Source organism: Schistocerca cancellata, unplaced genomic scaffold (genome assembly GCF_023864275.1).
Source record: "Schistocerca cancellata isolate TAMUIC-IGC-003103 unplaced genomic scaffold, iqSchCanc2.1 HiC_scaffold_1042, whole genome shotgun sequence".
In the NCBI taxonomy this organism is placed as follows: Eukaryota; Metazoa; Arthropoda; class Insecta; order Orthoptera; family Acrididae; genus Schistocerca; species Schistocerca cancellata.
The window spans coordinates 14002-30036 of record NW_026047042.1 but is presented as its reverse complement, the minus strand read 5'-3'; the positions used below and the strand labels follow the sequence as shown (position 1 = coordinate 30036).

At 50.1% G+C, this 16035-nt stretch overlaps 20 non-coding genes across 20 annotated transcripts; all 20 read right to left on the bottom strand.

Moving 5' to 3' along the window:
- Positions 1 to 922: 922 nt before the first annotated feature.
- On the bottom strand, positions 923 to 995 carry Trnaa-agc (transfer RNA alanine (anticodon AGC)). The gene has a single exon. It is a non-coding gene; the product is annotated as a tRNA-Ala (tRNA).
- Positions 996 to 1418: 423 nt separating this feature from the next.
- Positions 1419 to 1491, bottom strand: Trnaa-ugc (transfer RNA alanine (anticodon UGC)). The gene has a single exon. It is a non-coding gene; the product is annotated as a tRNA-Ala (tRNA).
- Positions 1492 to 2504: 1013 nt separating this feature from the next.
- Trnaa-agc (transfer RNA alanine (anticodon AGC)) lies at positions 2505 to 2577 on the bottom strand. Its single transcript has one exon. It is a non-coding gene; the product is annotated as a tRNA-Ala (tRNA).
- Positions 2578 to 3000: 423 nt separating this feature from the next.
- Positions 3001 to 3073, bottom strand: Trnaa-ugc (transfer RNA alanine (anticodon UGC)). The gene has a single exon. It is a non-coding gene; the product is annotated as a tRNA-Ala (tRNA).
- A 1013-nt stretch (positions 3074 to 4086) lies between these two features.
- On the bottom strand, positions 4087 to 4159 carry Trnaa-agc (transfer RNA alanine (anticodon AGC)). Its single transcript has one exon. It is a non-coding gene; the product is annotated as a tRNA-Ala (tRNA).
- Positions 4160 to 4582: 423 nt separating this feature from the next.
- Trnaa-ugc (transfer RNA alanine (anticodon UGC)) lies at positions 4583 to 4655 on the bottom strand. The gene has a single exon. It is a non-coding gene; the product is annotated as a tRNA-Ala (tRNA).
- Positions 4656 to 5668: 1013 nt separating this feature from the next.
- On the bottom strand, positions 5669 to 5741 carry Trnaa-agc (transfer RNA alanine (anticodon AGC)). The gene has a single exon. It is a non-coding gene; the product is annotated as a tRNA-Ala (tRNA).
- Positions 5742 to 6164: 423 nt separating this feature from the next.
- Positions 6165 to 6237, bottom strand: Trnaa-ugc (transfer RNA alanine (anticodon UGC)). The gene has a single exon. It is a non-coding gene; the product is annotated as a tRNA-Ala (tRNA).
- Positions 6238 to 7250: 1013 nt separating this feature from the next.
- Trnaa-agc (transfer RNA alanine (anticodon AGC)) lies at positions 7251 to 7323 on the bottom strand. Its single transcript has one exon. It is a non-coding gene; the product is annotated as a tRNA-Ala (tRNA).
- Positions 7324 to 7746: 423 nt separating this feature from the next.
- On the bottom strand, positions 7747 to 7819 carry Trnaa-ugc (transfer RNA alanine (anticodon UGC)). Its single transcript has one exon. It is a non-coding gene; the product is annotated as a tRNA-Ala (tRNA).
- A 1013-nt stretch (positions 7820 to 8832) lies between these two features.
- Positions 8833 to 8905, bottom strand: Trnaa-agc (transfer RNA alanine (anticodon AGC)). Its single transcript has one exon. It is a non-coding gene; the product is annotated as a tRNA-Ala (tRNA).
- Positions 8906 to 9328: 423 nt separating this feature from the next.
- Trnaa-ugc (transfer RNA alanine (anticodon UGC)) lies at positions 9329 to 9401 on the bottom strand. Its single transcript has one exon. It is a non-coding gene; the product is annotated as a tRNA-Ala (tRNA).
- Positions 9402 to 10414: 1013 nt separating this feature from the next.
- On the bottom strand, positions 10415 to 10487 carry Trnaa-agc (transfer RNA alanine (anticodon AGC)). Its single transcript has one exon. It is a non-coding gene; the product is annotated as a tRNA-Ala (tRNA).
- A 423-nt stretch (positions 10488 to 10910) lies between these two features.
- Positions 10911 to 10983, bottom strand: Trnaa-ugc (transfer RNA alanine (anticodon UGC)). The gene has a single exon. It is a non-coding gene; the product is annotated as a tRNA-Ala (tRNA).
- Positions 10984 to 11996: 1013 nt separating this feature from the next.
- On the bottom strand, positions 11997 to 12069 carry Trnaa-agc (transfer RNA alanine (anticodon AGC)). The gene has a single exon. It is a non-coding gene; the product is annotated as a tRNA-Ala (tRNA).
- A 423-nt stretch (positions 12070 to 12492) lies between these two features.
- On the bottom strand, positions 12493 to 12565 carry Trnaa-ugc (transfer RNA alanine (anticodon UGC)). The gene has a single exon. It is a non-coding gene; the product is annotated as a tRNA-Ala (tRNA).
- Positions 12566 to 13578: 1013 nt separating this feature from the next.
- Trnaa-agc (transfer RNA alanine (anticodon AGC)) lies at positions 13579 to 13651 on the bottom strand. The gene has a single exon. It is a non-coding gene; the product is annotated as a tRNA-Ala (tRNA).
- A 423-nt stretch (positions 13652 to 14074) lies between these two features.
- Positions 14075 to 14147, bottom strand: Trnaa-ugc (transfer RNA alanine (anticodon UGC)). The gene has a single exon. It is a non-coding gene; the product is annotated as a tRNA-Ala (tRNA).
- A 1013-nt stretch (positions 14148 to 15160) lies between these two features.
- Positions 15161 to 15233, bottom strand: Trnaa-agc (transfer RNA alanine (anticodon AGC)). The gene has a single exon. It is a non-coding gene; the product is annotated as a tRNA-Ala (tRNA).
- A 423-nt stretch (positions 15234 to 15656) lies between these two features.
- Trnaa-ugc (transfer RNA alanine (anticodon UGC)) lies at positions 15657 to 15729 on the bottom strand. Its single transcript has one exon. It is a non-coding gene; the product is annotated as a tRNA-Ala (tRNA).
- Positions 15730 to 16035: the final 306 nt, after the last annotated feature.

Genomic DNA, 16035 nt, shown 5'->3' with positions numbered 1-16035 from the left:
GTGTACAAAGGCGCGATCACGTTCATATGCACAAGAGTTCCAAGTAGTTTCGATGCTCTGGTATTACGACTACAAATTCCGTCTGTATTTAAAGTCTTAAATTGAAAGGACAGTCACAAATTGCTCCGTTTTCACTCCTTGTCGACAATCACACAGCGCCTGAGGTAACAAGCACATCTGAAGCCCCATTGTGCACTCGACTGTTGATGCCAACTCACTGCCGCGCACTTTACTACTGTGTACCACTCTTGTCGTCCAACTGCAAAAGACTGGGCCACAACAAGCTTCCGCGTCTCCATTGCACTGCGCAAACTACGAAACGCTCCCCAAACATTGCACTCACCCATGCAGACGACTTTTCCGACTTTACACGACGCTCACGCAACGCTCACGCTAGTGACAGCCTTATTTAGAGCTTGACGTCGCACCCAAGCGAGTGAGCACATTTCGCCTACGGCTTAGGCCGCCCAACTAGTGTGGCTGCTCGGTCTCTGCAGGCAGCAAGGGGCTGCAAACTTCCCGTGTTCGCGCCTATGTCACCTCCGCTTGCTTGTCAGAGACAGAGTGTCGCAAAACATACAACTCACTCCATGAATTGATTGCTACGGCATCTGTCATCAGCAGTCATAACTAGCAACACCAGTAGCAGCCGACTGCACGTAAAGAATGGGAATGTGCAGTGGGATTTTTGTGAACTCGGCGCAAGGCAGATCTTTCCGACATAGGTTTGAGAATCTTAAGGGAAGACTCGTACTGGTTCTAAATTAAGTATAGGGCTGGGAGGAGGGTGGTTCCTGCGCGTAACAGCACGCTTGCCAATTGTTGCTGCTAATCGTTCGCTCGTATCTGCCTAGACACATTTGCTGGCTGTGAATTATTTCACTTGCATGGCAGTGTGCGCATGTTGGTGTGTTAAAAATTCTGGAGACGCTGGGTATCGATCCCAGTACCTCTCGCATGCTAAGCGAGCGCTCTACCATCTGAGCTACGCCCCCTGATGACGGATAGTGCTACATACAACCATATCAATATCACAGACCCTTGCACTCCCATTATTCCGCAGACAAACACTACTCTCAATGTGTCCGTGAGGGTGTCTTTCAGGTTTCCTGCATTCTGTATCGAATCGTAGTTGGCCAAAATTAAAGTGGCACGCACAACGTCGAAAATAGCGTTCGGCCACCGCTCTGAGTAAGACGAACGTGTTGTCCACACTCTAGACTTCATTGAGGTTAGGCCGTTATACCTAAGACAGATTTGCACTCGATGACACCTCGACAACAGCCGGTCCTCACATTCACGTCTTGCTCTCCTTACGTCAGTATACATCATATGAGTCTGTGACGCTGGCTTTGCAACATCTTGCGTGTCTTTAGGCTCGCCGCGACCAACACTTACCATGCACTGTCCACAAAACATGGAGGCGCCGGGGCTTGAACCCGGGACCTTTCACATGCAAAGCGAACGCTCTACCAACTGAGCTACGCCCCCAAGCGCAACAAAGCTGCGCTGTTTTCCATCCTTTGCTACTCTGATGTGCGCGGACATGATGGTTGGTTGGTTTATAGGGGCGAAGGGACCAGTGTACAAAGGCGCGATCACGTTCATATGCACAAGAGTTCCAAGTAGTTTCGATGCTCTGGTATTACGACTACAAATTCCGTCTGTATTTAAAGTCTTAAATTGAAAGGACAGTCACAAATTGCTCCGTTTTCACTCCTTGTCGACAATCACACAGCGCCTGAGGTAACAAGCACATCTGAAGCCCCATTGTGCACTCGACTGTTGATGCCAACTCACTGCCGCGCACTTTACTACTGTGTACCACTCTTGTCGTCCAACTGCAAAAGACTGGGCCACAACAAGCTTCCGCGTCTCCATTGCACTGCGCAAACTACGAAACGCTCCCCAAACATTGCACTCACCCATGCAGACGACTTTTCCGACTTTACACGACGCTCACGCAACGCTCACGCTAGTGACAGCCTTATTTAGAGCTTGACGTCGCACCCAAGCGAGTGAGCACATTTCGCCTACGGCTTAGGCCGCCCAACTAGTGTGGCTGCTCGGTCTCTGCAGGCAGCAAGGGGCTGCAAACTTCCCGTGTTCGCGCCTATGTCACCTCCGCTTGCTTGTCAGAGACAGAGTGTCGCAAAACATACAACTCACTCCATGAATTGATTGCTACGGCATCTGTCATCAGCAGTCATAACTAGCAACACCAGTAGCAGCCGACTGCACGTAAAGAATGGGAATGTGCAGTGGGATTTTTGTGAACTCGGCGCAAGGCAGATCTTTCCGACATAGGTTTGAGAATCTTAAGGGAAGACTCGTACTGGTTCTAAATTAAGTATAGGGCTGGGAGGAGGGTGGTTCCTGCGCGTAACAGCACGCTTGCCAATTGTTGCTGCTAATCGTTCGCTCGTATCTGCCTAGACACATTTGCTGGCTGTGAATTATTTCACTTGCATGGCAGTGTGCGCATGTTGGTGTGTTAAAAATTCTGGAGACGCTGGGTATCGATCCCAGTACCTCTCGCATGCTAAGCGAGCGCTCTACCATCTGAGCTACGCCCCCTGATGACGGATAGTGCTACATACAACCATATCAATATCACAGACCCTTGCACTCCCATTATTCCGCAGACAAACACTACTCTCAATGTGTCCGTGAGGGTGTCTTTCAGGTTTCCTGCATTCTGTATCGAATCGTAGTTGGCCAAAATTAAAGTGGCACGCACAACGTCGAAAATAGCGTTCGGCCACCGCTCTGAGTAAGACGAACGTGTTGTCCACACTCTAGACTTCATTGAGGTTAGGCCGTTATACCTAAGACAGATTTGCACTCGATGACACCTCGACAACAGCCGGTCCTCACATTCACGTCTTGCTCTCCTTACGTCAGTATACATCATATGAGTCTGTGACGCTGGCTTTGCAACATCTAGCGTGTCTTTATGCTCGCCGCGACCAACACTTACCATGCACTGTCCACAAAACATGGAGGCGCCGGGGCTTGAACGCGGGACCTTTCACATGCAAAGCGAACGCTCTACCAACTGAGCTACGCCCCCAAGCGCAACAAAGCTGCGCTGTTTTCCATCCTTTGCTACTCTGATGTGCGCGGACATGATGGTTGGTTGGTTTATAGGGGCGAAGGGACCAGTGTACAAAGGCGCGATCACGTTCATATGCACAAGAGTTCCAAGTAGTTTCGATGCTCTGGTATTACGACTACAAATTCCGTCTGTATTTAAAGTCTTAAATTGAAAGGACAGTCACAAATTGCTCCGTTTTCACTCCTTGTCGACAATCACACAGCGCCTGAGGTAACAAGCACATCTGAAGCCCCATTGTGCACTCGACTGTTGATGCCAACTCACTGCCGCGCACTTTACTACTGTGTACCACTCTTGTCGTCCAACTGCAAAAGACTGGGCCACAACAAGCTTCCGCGTCTCCATTGCACTGCGCAAACTACGAAACGCTCCCCAAACATTGCACTCACCCATGCAGACGACTTTTCCGACTTTACACGACGCTCACGCAACGCTCACGCTAGTGACAGCCTTATTTAGAGCTTGACGTCGCACCCAAGCGAGTGAGCACATTTCGCCTACGGCTTAGGCCGCCCAACTAGTGTGGCTGCTCGGTCTCTGCAGGCAGCAAGGGGCTGCAAACTTCCCGTGTTCGCGCCTATGTCACCTCCGCTTGCTTGTCAGAGACAGAGTGTCGCAAAACATACAACTCACTCCATGAATTGATTGCTACGGCATCTGTCATCAGCAGTCATAACTAGCAACACCAGTAGCAGCCGACTGCACGTAAAGAATGGGAATGTGCAGTGGGATTTTTGTGAACTCGGCGCAAGGCAGATCTTTCCGACATAGGTTTGAGAATCTTAAGGGAAGACTCGTACTGGTTCTAAATTAAGTATAGGGCTGGGAGGAGGGTGGTTCCTGCGCGTAACAGCACGCTTGCCAATTGTTGCTGCTAATCGTTCGCTCGTATCTGCCTAGACACATTTGCTGGCTGTGAATTATTTCACTTGCATGGCAGTGTGCGCATGTTGGTGTGTTAAAAATTCTGGAGACGCTGGGTATCGATCCCAGTACCTCTCGCATGCTAAGCGAGCGCTCTACCATCTGAGCTACGCCCCCTGATGACGGATAGTGCTACATACAACCATATCAATATCACAGACCCTTGCACTCCCATTATTCCGCAGACAAACACTACTCTCAATGTGTCCGTGAGGGTGTCTTTCAGGTTTCCTGCATTCTGTATCGAATCGTAGTTGGCCAAAATTAAAGTGGCACGCACAACGTCGAAAATAGCGTTCGGCCACCGCTCTGAGTAAGACGAACGTGTTGTCCACACTCTAGACTTCATTGAGGTTAGGCCGTTATACCTAAGACAGATTTGCACTCGATGACACCTCGACAACAGCCGGTCCTCACATTCACGTCTTGCTCTCCTTACGTCAGTATACATCATATGAGTCTGTGACGCTGGCTTTGCAACATCTTGCGTGTCTTTAGGCTCGCCGCGACCAACACTTACCATGCACTGTCCACAAAACATGGAGGCGCCGGGGCTTGAACCCGGGACCTTTCACATGCAAAGCGAACGCTCTACCAACTGAGCTACGCCCCCAAGCGCAACAAAGCTGCGCTGTTTTCCATCCTTTGCTACTCTGATGTGCGCGGACATGATGGTTGGTTGGTTTATAGGGGCGAAGGGACCAGTGTACAAAGGCGCGATCACGTTCATATGCACAAGAGTTCCAAGTAGTTTCGATGCTCTGGTATTACGACTACAAATTCCGTCTGTATTTAAAGTCTTAAATTGAAAGGACAGTCACAAATTGCTCCGTTTTCACTCCTTGTCGACAATCACACAGCGCCTGAGGTAACAAGCACATCTGAAGCCCCATTGTGCACTCGACTGTTGATGCCAACTCACTGCCGCGCACTTTACTACTGTGTACCACTCTTGTCGTCCAACTGCAAAAGACTGGGCCACAACAAGCTTCCGCGTCTCCATTGCACTGCGCAAACTACGAAACGCTCCCCAAACATTGCACTCACCCATGCAGACGACTTTTCCGACTTTACACGACGCTCACGCAACGCTCACGCTAGTGACAGCCTTATTTAGAGCTTGACGTCGCACCCAAGCGAGTGAGCACATTTCGCCTACGGCTTAGGCCGCCCAACTAGTGTGGCTGCTCGGTCTCTGCAGGCAGCAAGGGGCTGCAAACTTCCCGTGTTCGCGCCTATGTCACCTCCGCTTGCTTGTCAGAGACAGAGTGTCGCAAAACATACAACTCACTCCATGAATTGATTGCTACGGCATCTGTCATCAGCAGTCATAACTAGCAACACCAGTAGCAGCCGACTGCACGTAAAGAATGGGAATGTGCAGTGGGATTTTTGTGAACTCGGCGCAAGGCAGATCTTTCCGACATAGGTTTGAGAATCTTAAGGGAAGACTCGTACTGGTTCTAAATTAAGTATAGGGCTGGGAGGAGGGTGGTTCCTGCGCGTAACAGCACGCTTGCCAATTGTTGCTGCTAATCGTTCGCTCGTATCTGCCTAGACACATTTGCTGGCTGTGAATTATTTCACTTGCATGGCAGTGTGCGCATGTTGGTGTGTTAAAAATTCTGGAGACGCTGGGTATCGATCCCAGTACCTCTCGCATGCTAAGCGAGCGCTCTACCATCTGAGCTACGCCCCCTGATGACGGATAGTGCTACATACAACCATATCAATATCACAGACCCTTGCACTCCCATTATTCCGCAGACAAACACTACTCTCAATGTGTCCGTGAGGGTGTCTTTCAGGTTTCCTGCATTCTGTATCGAATCGTAGTTGGCCAAAATTAAAGTGGCACGCACAACGTCGAAAATAGCGTTCGGCCACCGCTCTGAGTAAGACGAACGTGTTGTCCACACTCTAGACTTCATTGAGGTTAGGCCGTTATACCTAAGACAGATTTGCACTCGATGACACCTCGACAACAGCCGGTCCTCACATTCACGTCTTGCTCTCCTTACGTCAGTATACATCATATGAGTCTGTGACGCTGGCTTTGCAACATCTAGCGTGTCTTTATGCTCGCCGCGACCAACACTTACCATGCACTGTCCACAAAACATGGAGGCGCCGGGGCTTGAACGCGGGACCTTTCACATGCAAAGCGAACGCTCTACCAACTGAGCTACGCCCCCAAGCGCAACAAAGCTGCGCTGTTTTCCATCCTTTGCTACTCTGATGTGCGCGGACATGATGGTTGGTTGGTTTATAGGGGCGAAGGGACCAGTGTACAAAGGCGCGATCACGTTCATATGCACAAGAGTTCCAAGTAGTTTCGATGCTCTGGTATTACGACTACAAATTCCGTCTGTATTTAAAGTCTTAAATTGAAAGGACAGTCACAAATTGCTCCGTTTTCACTCCTTGTCGACAATCACACAGCGCCTGAGGTAACAAGCACATCTGAAGCCCCATTGTGCACTCGACTGTTGATGCCAACTCACTGCCGCGCACTTTACTACTGTGTACCACTCTTGTCGTCCAACTGCAAAAGACTGGGCCACAACAAGCTTCCGCGTCTCCATTGCACTGCGCAAACTACGAAACGCTCCCCAAACATTGCACTCACCCATGCAGACGACTTTTCCGACTTTACACGACGCTCACGCAACGCTCACGCTAGTGACAGCCTTATTTAGAGCTTGACGTCGCACCCAAGCGAGTGAGCACATTTCGCCTACGGCTTAGGCCGCCCAACTAGTGTGGCTGCTCGGTCTCTGCAGGCAGCAAGGGGCTGCAAACTTCCCGTGTTCGCGCCTATGTCACCTCCGCTTGCTTGTCAGAGACAGAGTGTCGCAAAACATACAACTCACTCCATGAATTGATTGCTACGGCATCTGTCATCAGCAGTCATAACTAGCAACACCAGTAGCAGCCGACTGCACGTAAAGAATGGGAATGTGCAGTGGGATTTTTGTGAACTCGGCGCAAGGCAGATCTTTCCGACATAGGTTTGAGAATCTTAAGGGAAGACTCGTACTGGTTCTAAATTAAGTATAGGGCTGGGAGGAGGGTGGTTCCTGCGCGTAACAGCACGCTTGCCAATTGTTGCTGCTAATCGTTCGCTCGTATCTGCCTAGACACATTTGCTGGCTGTGAATTATTTCACTTGCATGGCAGTGTGCGCATGTTGGTGTGTTAAAAATTCTGGAGACGCTGGGTATCGATCCCAGTACCTCTCGCATGCTAAGCGAGCGCTCTACCATCTGAGCTACGCCCCCTGATGACGGATAGTGCTACATACAACCATATCAATATCACAGACCCTTGCACTCCCATTATTCCGCAGACAAACACTACTCTCAATGTGTCCGTGAGGGTGTCTTTCAGGTTTCCTGCATTCTGTATCGAATCGTAGTTGGCCAAAATTAAAGTGGCACGCACAACGTCGAAAATAGCGTTCGGCCACCGCTCTGAGTAAGACGAACGTGTTGTCCACACTCTAGACTTCATTGAGGTTAGGCCGTTATACCTAAGACAGATTTGCACTCGATGACACCTCGACAACAGCCGGTCCTCACATTCACGTCTTGCTCTCCTTACGTCAGTATACATCATATGAGTCTGTGACGCTGGCTTTGCAACATCTTGCGTGTCTTTAGGCTCGCCGCGACCAACACTTACCATGCACTGTCCACAAAACATGGAGGCGCCGGGGCTTGAACCCGGGACCTTTCACATGCAAAGCGAACGCTCTACCAACTGAGCTACGCCCCCAAGCGCAACAAAGCTGCGCTGTTTTCCATCCTTTGCTACTCTGATGTGCGCGGACATGATGGTTGGTTGGTTTATAGGGGCGAAGGGACCAGTGTACAAAGGCGCGATCACGTTCATATGCACAAGAGTTCCAAGTAGTTTCGATGCTCTGGTATTACGACTACAAATTCCGTCTGTATTTAAAGTCTTAAATTGAAAGGACAGTCACAAATTGCTCCGTTTTCACTCCTTGTCGACAATCACACAGCGCCTGAGGTAACAAGCACATCTGAAGCCCCATTGTGCACTCGACTGTTGATGCCAACTCACTGCCGCGCACTTTACTACTGTGTACCACTCTTGTCGTCCAACTGCAAAAGACTGGGCCACAACAAGCTTCCGCGTCTCCATTGCACTGCGCAAACTACGAAACGCTCCCCAAACATTGCACTCACCCATGCAGACGACTTTTCCGACTTTACACGACGCTCACGCAACGCTCACGCTAGTGACAGCCTTATTTAGAGCTTGACGTCGCACCCAAGCGAGTGAGCACATTTCGCCTACGGCTTAGGCCGCCCAACTAGTGTGGCTGCTCGGTCTCTGCAGGCAGCAAGGGGCTGCAAACTTCCCGTGTTCGCGCCTATGTCACCTCCGCTTGCTTGTCAGAGACAGAGTGTCGCAAAACATACAACTCACTCCATGAATTGATTGCTACGGCATCTGTCATCAGCAGTCATAACTAGCAACACCAGTAGCAGCCGACTGCACGTAAAGAATGGGAATGTGCAGTGGGATTTTTGTGAACTCGGCGCAAGGCAGATCTTTCCGACATAGGTTTGAGAATCTTAAGGGAAGACTCGTACTGGTTCTAAATTAAGTATAGGGCTGGGAGGAGGGTGGTTCCTGCGCGTAACAGCACGCTTGCCAATTGTTGCTGCTAATCGTTCGCTCGTATCTGCCTAGACACATTTGCTGGCTGTGAATTATTTCACTTGCATGGCAGTGTGCGCATGTTGGTGTGTTAAAAATTCTGGAGACGCTGGGTATCGATCCCAGTACCTCTCGCATGCTAAGCGAGCGCTCTACCATCTGAGCTACGCCCCCTGATGACGGATAGTGCTACATACAACCATATCAATATCACAGACCCTTGCACTCCCATTATTCCGCAGACAAACACTACTCTCAATGTGTCCGTGAGGGTGTCTTTCAGGTTTCCTGCATTCTGTATCGAATCGTAGTTGGCCAAAATTAAAGTGGCACGCACAACGTCGAAAATAGCGTTCGGCCACCGCTCTGAGTAAGACGAACGTGTTGTCCACACTCTAGACTTCATTGAGGTTAGGCCGTTATACCTAAGACAGATTTGCACTCGATGACACCTCGACAACAGCCGGTCCTCACATTCACGTCTTGCTCTCCTTACGTCAGTATACATCATATGAGTCTGTGACGCTGGCTTTGCAACATCTTGCGTGTCTTTAGGCTCGCCGCGACCAACACTTACCATGCACTGTCCACAAAACATGGAGGCGCCGGGGCTTGAACCCGGGACCTTTCACATGCAAAGCGAACGCTCTACCAACTGAGCTACGCCCCCAAGCGCAACAAAGCTGCGCTGTTTTCCATCCTTTGCTACTCTGATGTGCGCGGACATGATGGTTGGTTGGTTTATAGGGGCGAAGGGACCAGTGTACAAAGGCGCGATCACGTTCATATGCACAAGAGTTCCAAGTAGTTTCGATGCTCTGGTATTACGACTACAAATTCCGTCTGTATTTAAAGTCTTAAATTGAAAGGACAGTCACAAATTGCTCCGTTTTCACTCCTTGTCGACAATCACACAGCGCCTGAGGTAACAAGCACATCTGAAGCCCCATTGTGCACTCGACTGTTGATGCCAACTCACTGCCGCGCACTTTACTACTGTGTACCACTCTTGTCGTCCAACTGCAAAAGACTGGGCCACAACAAGCTTCCGCGTCTCCATTGCACTGCGCAAACTACGAAACGCTCCCCAAACATTGCACTCACCCATGCAGACGACTTTTCCGACTTTACACGACGCTCACGCAACGCTCACGCTAGTGACAGCCTTATTTAGAGCTTGACGTCGCACCCAAGCGAGTGAGCACATTTCGCCTACGGCTTAGGCCGCCCAACTAGTGTGGCTGCTCGGTCTCTGCAGGCAGCAAGGGGCTGCAAACTTCCCGTGTTCGCGCCTATGTCACCTCCGCTTGCTTGTCAGAGACAGAGTGTCGCAAAACATACAACTCACTCCATGAATTGATTGCTACGGCATCTGTCATCAGCAGTCATAACTAGCAACACCAGTAGCAGCCGACTGCACGTAAAGAATGGGAATGTGCAGTGGGATTTTTGTGAACTCGGCGCAAGGCAGATCTTTCCGACATAGGTTTGAGAATCTTAAGGGAAGACTCGTACTGGTTCTAAATTAAGTATAGGGCTGGGAGGAGGGTGGTTCCTGCGCGTAACAGCACGCTTGCCAATTGTTGCTGCTAATCGTTCGCTCGTATCTGCCTAGACACATTTGCTGGCTGTGAATTATTTCACTTGCATGGCAGTGTGCGCATGTTGGTGTGTTAAAAATTCTGGAGACGCTGGGTATCGATCCCAGTACCTCTCGCATGCTAAGCGAGCGCTCTACCATCTGAGCTACGCCCCCTGATGACGGATAGTGCTACATACAACCATATCAATATCACAGACCCTTGCACTCCCATTATTCCGCAGACAAACACTACTCTCAATGTGTCCGTGAGGGTGTCTTTCAGGTTTCCTGCATTCTGTATCGAATCGTAGTTGGCCAAAATTAAAGTGGCACGCACAACGTCGAAAATAGCGTTCGGCCACCGCTCTGAGTAAGACGAACGTGTTGTCCACACTCTAGACTTCATTGAGGTTAGGCCGTTATACCTAAGACAGATTTGCACTCGATGACACCTCGACAACAGCCGGTCCTCACATTCACGTCTTGCTCTCCTTACGTCAGTATACATCATATGAGTCTGTGACGCTGGCTTTGCAACATCTTGCGTGTCTTTAGGCTCGCCGCGACCAACACTTACCATGCACTGTCCACAAAACATGGAGGCGCCGGGGCTTGAACCCGGGACCTTTCACATGCAAAGCGAACGCTCTACCAACTGAGCTACGCCCCCAAGCGCAACAAAGCTGCGCTGTTTTCCATCCTTTGCTACTCTGATGTGCGCGGACATGATGGTTGGTTGGTTTATAGGGGCGAAGGGACCAGTGTACAAAGGCGCGATCACGTTCATATGCACAAGAGTTCCAAGTAGTTTCGATGCTCTGGTATTACGACTACAAATTCCGTCTGTATTTAAAGTCTTAAATTGAAAGGACAGTCACAAATTGCTCCGTTTTCACTCCTTGTCGACAATCACACAGCGCCTGAGGTAACAAGCACATCTGAAGCCCCATTGTGCACTCGACTGTTGATGCCAACTCACTGCCGCGCACTTTACTACTGTGTACCACTCTTGTCGTCCAACTGCAAAAGACTGGGCCACAACAAGCTTCCGCGTCTCCATTGCACTGCGCAAACTACGAAACGCTCCCCAAACATTGCACTCACCCATGCAGACGACTTTTCCGACTTTACACGACGCTCACGCAACGCTCACGCTAGTGACAGCCTTATTTAGAGCTTGACGTCGCACCCAAGCGAGTGAGCACATTTCGCCTACGGCTTAGGCCGCCCAACTAGTGTGGCTGCTCGGTCTCTGCAGGCAGCAAGGGGCTGCAAACTTCCCGTGTTCGCGCCTATGTCACCTCCGCTTGCTTGTCAGAGACAGAGTGTCGCAAAACATACAACTCACTCCATGAATTGATTGCTACGGCATCTGTCATCAGCAGTCATAACTAGCAACACCAGTAGCAGCCGACTGCACGTAAAGAATGGGAATGTGCAGTGGGATTTTTGTGAACTCGGCGCAAGGCAGATCTTTCCGACATAGGTTTGAGAATCTTAAGGGAAGACTCGTACTGGTTCTAAATTAAGTATAGGGCTGGGAGGAGGGTGGTTCCTGCGCGTAACAGCACGCTTGCCAATTGTTGCTGCTAATCGTTCGCTCGTATCTGCCTAGACACATTTGCTGGCTGTGAATTATTTCACTTGCATGGCAGTGTGCGCATGTTGGTGTGTTAAAAATTCTGGAGACGCTGGGTATCGATCCCAGTACCTCTCGCATGCTAAGCGAGCGCTCTACCATCTGAGCTACGCCCCCTGATGACGGATAGTGCTACATACAACCATATCAATATCACAGACCCTTGCACTCCCATTATTCCGCAGACAAACACTACTCTCAATGTGTCCGTGAGGGTGTCTTTCAGGTTTCCTGCATTCTGTATCGAATCGTAGTTGGCCAAAATTAAAGTGGCACGCACAACGTCGAAAATAGCGTTCGGCCACCGCTCTGAGTAAGACGAACGTGTTGTCCACACTCTAGACTTCATTGAGGTTAGGCCGTTATACCTAAGACAGATTTGCACTCGATGACACCTCGACAACAGCCGGTCCTCACATTCACGTCTTGCTCTCCTTACGTCAGTATACATCATATGAGTCTGTGACGCTGGCTTTGCAACATCTTGCGTGTCTTTAGGCTCGCCGCGACCAACACTTACCATGCACTGTCCACAAAACATGGAGGCGCCGGGGCTTGAACCCGGGACCTTTCACATGCAAAGCGAACGCTCTACCAACTGAGCTACGCCCCCAAGCGCAACAAAGCTGCGCTGTTTTCCATCCTTTGCTACTCTGATGTGCGCGGACATGATGGTTGGTTGGTTTATAGGGGCGAAGGGACCAGTGTACAAAGGCGCGATCACGTTCATATGCACAAGAGTTCCAAGTAGTTTCGATGCTCTGGTATTACGACTACAAATTCCGTCTGTATTAAAAGTCTTAAATTGAAAGGACAGTCACAAATTGCTCCGTTTTCACTCCTTGTCGACAATCACACAGCGCCTGAGGTAACAAGCACATCTGAAGCCCCATTGTGCACTCGACTGTTGATGCCAACTCACTGCCGCGCACTTTACTACTGTGTACCACTCTTGTCGTCCAACTGCAAAAGACTGGGCCACAACAAGCTTCCGCGTCTCCATTGCACTGCGCAAACTACGAAACGCTCCCCAAACATTGCACTCACCCATGCAGACGACTTTTCCGACTTTACACGACGCTCACGCAACGCTCACGCTAGTGACAGCCTTATTTAGAGCTTGACGTCGCACCCAAGCGAGTGAGCACATTTCGCCTACGGCTTAGGCCGCCCAACTAGTGTGGCTGCTCGGTCTCTGCAGGCAGCAAGGGGCTGCAAACTTCCCGTGTTCGCGCCTATGTCACCTCCGCTTGCTTGTCAGAGACAGAGCGTCGCAAAACATACAACTCACTCCATGAATTGATTGCTACGGCATCTGTCATCAGCAGTCATAACTAGCAACACCAGTAGCAGCCGACTGCACGTAAAGAATGGGAATGTGCAGTGGGATTTTTGTGAACTCGGCGCAAGGCAGATCTTTCCGACATAGGTTTGAGAATCTTAAGGGAAGACTCGTACTGGTTCTAAATTAAGTATAGGGCTGGGAGGAGGGTGGTTCCTGCGCGTAACAGCACGCTTGCCAATTGTTGCTGCTAATCGTTCGCTCGTATCTGCCTAGACACATTTGCTGGCTGTGAATTATTTCACTTGCATGGCAGTGTGCGCATGTTGGTGTGTTAAAAATTCTGGAGACGCTGGGTATCGATCCCAGTACCTCTCGCATGCTAAGCGAGCGCTCTACCATCTGAGCTACGCCCCCTGATGACGGATAGTGCTACATACAACCATATCAATATCACAGACCCTTGCACTCCCATTATTCCGCAGACAAACACTACTCTCAATGTGTCCGTGAGGGTGTCTTTCAGGTTTCCTGCATTCTGTATCGAATCGTAGTTGGCCAAAATTAAAGTGGCACGCACAACGTCGAAAATAGCGTTCGGCCACCGCTCTGAGTAAGACGAACGTGTTGTCCACACTCTAGACTTCATTGAGGTTAGGCCGTTATACCTAAGACAGATTTGCACTCGATGACACCTCGACAACAGCCGGTCCTCACATTCACGTCTTGCTCTCCTTACGTCAGTATACATCATATGAGTCTGTGACGCTGGCTTTGCAACATCTTGCGTGTCTTTAGGCTCGCCGCGACCAACACTTACCATGCACTGTCCACAAAACATGGAGGCGCCGGGGCTTGAACCCGGGACCTTTCACATGCAAAGCGAACGCTCTACCAACTGAGCTACGCCCCCAAGCGCAACAAAGCTGCGCTGTTTTCCATCCTTTGCTACTCTGATGTGCGCGGACATGATGGTTGGTTGGTTTATAGGGGCGAAGGGACCAGTGTACAAAGGCGCGATCACGTTCATATGCACAAGAGTTCCAAGTAGTTTCGATGCTCTGGTATTACGACTACAAATTCCGTCTGTATTTAAAGTCTTAAATTGAAAGGACAGTCACAAATTGCTCCGTTTTCACTCCTTGTCGACAATCACACAGCGCCTGAGGTAACAAGCACATCTGAAGCCCCATTGTGCACTCGACTGTTGATGCCAACTCACTGCCGCGCACTTTACTACTGTGTACCACTCTTGTCGTCCAACTGCAAAAGACTGGGCCACAACAAGCTTCCGCGTCTCCATTGCACTGCGCAAACTACGAAACGCTCCCCAAACATTGCACTCACCCATGCAGACGACTTTTCCGACTTTACACGACGCTCACGCAACGCTCACGCTAGTGACAGCCTTATTTAGAGCTTGACGTCGCACCCAAGCGAGTGAGCACATTTCGCCTACGGCTTAGGCCGCCCAACTAGTGTGGCTGCTCGGTCTCTGCAGGCAGCAAGGGGCTGCAAACTTCCCGTGTTCGCGCCTATGTCACCTCCGCTTGCTTGTCAGAGACAGAGTGTCGCAAAACATACAACTCACTCCATGAATTGATTGCTACGGCATCTGTCATCAGCAGTCATAACTAGCAACACCAGTAGCAGCCGACTGCACGTAAAGAATGGGAATGTGCAGTGGGATTTTTGTGAACTCGGCGCAAGGCAGATCTTTCCGACATAGGTTTGAGAATCTTAAGGGAAGACTCGTACTGGTTCTAAATTAAGTATAGGGCTGGGAGGAGGGTGGTTCCTGCGCGTAACAGCACGCTTGCCAATTGTTGCTGCTAATCGTTCGCTCGTATCTGCCTAGACACATTTGCTGGCTGTGAATTATTTCACTTGCATGGCAGTGTGCGCATGTTGGTGTGTTAAAAATTCTGGAGACGCTGGGTATCGATCCCAGTACCTCTCGCATGCTAAGCGAGCGCTCTACCATCTGAGCTACGCCCCCTGATGACGGATAGTGCTACATACAACCATATCAATATCACAGACCCTTGCACTCCCATTATTCCGCAGACAAACACTACTCTCAATGTGTCCGTGAGGGTGTCTTTCAGGTTTCCTGCATTCTGTATCGAATCGTAGTTGGCCAAAATTAAAGTGGCACGCACAACGTCGAAAATAGCGTTCGGCCACCGCTCTGAGTAAGACGAACGTGTTGTCCACACTCTAGACTTCATTGAGGTTAGGCCGTTATACCTAAGACAGATTTGCACTCGATGACACCTCGACAACAGCCGGTCCTCACATTCACGTCTTGCTCTCCTTACGTCAGTATACATCATATGAGTCTGTGACGCTGGCTTTGCAACATCTTGCGTGTCTTTAGGCTCGCCGCGACCAACACTTACCATGCACTGTCCACAAAACATGGAGGCGCCGGGGCTTGAACCCGGGACCTTTCACATGCAAAGCGAACGCTCTACCAACTGAGCTACGCCCCCAAGCGCAACAAAGCTGCGCTGTTTTCCATCCTTTGCTACTCTGATGTGCGCGGACATGATGGTTGGTTGGTTTATAGGGGCGAAGGGACCAGTGTACAAAGGCGCGATCACGTTCATATGCACAAGAGTTCCAAGTAGTTTCGATGCTCTGGTATTACGACTACAAATTCCGTCTGTATTTAAAGTCTTAAATTGAAAGGACAGTCACAAATTGCTCCGTTTTCACTCCTTGTCGACAATCACACAGCGCCTGAGGTAACAAGCACATCTGAAGCCCCATTGTGCACTCGACTGTTGATGCCAACT